Consider the following 1231-nt stretch of genomic DNA (forward strand, 5'->3'; position numbering starts at 1 on the left):
ACTAATTTAAATTTCCACTCTCAGCCTCAATGTAGTACTATTGTTAAGATACAAAGTGCTATTAAAATTATATGAGGACTCAATTCTTCTGTTCAGTTTTTTCTTCTGAACTGCCTCAGCAAAGTCTTTGTTCACATGGTGCTCTTTGGTCTTTGGTGCATATCAGTGAATTATTTTTAGATAAATACACCCTGTGGTGTATTTAGCAACTAGCTCTCTGGAAAAAAACTTATATAGTTATAGGTTTATTATAAAGTTAAAGGATATAAAGGATGTAAATTATAAATTGATAACCCAGAATGTGAATTGATTTCCACAGAATGCTTTTTTGATTTTTGTGGAGCACTGTGTTCCTAGCCAACTTATGGTTGCAATTGATTGATGAACAAGTATATTTTGACATGAATGTTAGATATTTTTGTCTATATTAATGTGAGATGAAATATGAAACAGCGAGGATGTATGTTGGAACTTCACTTGTTCATCAATGATATGAGCAACTTCTTGACTAAATCAGATAATGGTTTTCGAATAATGGAAGAATAGTTCCTTCTTTTTCTTTTTTTTTCCACAATGTGAAGACTAAAGACCTAACAGGCTTTTAAATTTAATCTGCATCATTAACATTTTCTCTATCATGCTCTTAGGTCCAGAAAACCAACAAAATGATACATCAGATTTGTTATGTTTGCTGATTTCTGTGGTGTAAATGCCTCCACCATGGCCAATTTCAAGCTACCACCATGATGCCACCGACTATGGATTGGGAAGGAATAAGCAGTAGCACACCATTAGATACGGATATAATAGATGTAAATAACCTCAAGAGTATAGTAAAACAGTAAAAATAACTAGGAAATAATGAGTTTTGAGTATTTATTACTTATGTTTTAAATATATTTACTTGTAAATGTGTGTAATTTGATTTTAATGATGGCTATGTTTAACAACCAGCTCTAGCACACCACTGAATATGCCTCTTTTAGCCTATGATAATTAAAGTAAGACAAATATGGTCATTGAAATTGTGGGCCAATGCTGGATTATATGACGGTCACCCAGATGATCCGTGATATGCTCACACTGATGCCTTTTGGATAATCAGTGAATTGAGAACCCCAAATTAAAAAATTCTCATAGGTAACTCCCCTGGGCATGTCTGTGTGAATCCCAAGACTCTGTGACTTCTCACTGGGTCCGCTCTGACTTTTCCTCCAGAGGGCAGAGGAGC

Source organism: Trichechus manatus, unplaced genomic scaffold, assembly GCF_000243295.1.
Source record: "Trichechus manatus latirostris isolate Lorelei unplaced genomic scaffold, TriManLat1.0 scaffold00127, whole genome shotgun sequence".
NCBI lineage: Eukaryota > Metazoa > Chordata > Mammalia > Sirenia > Trichechidae > Trichechus > Trichechus manatus.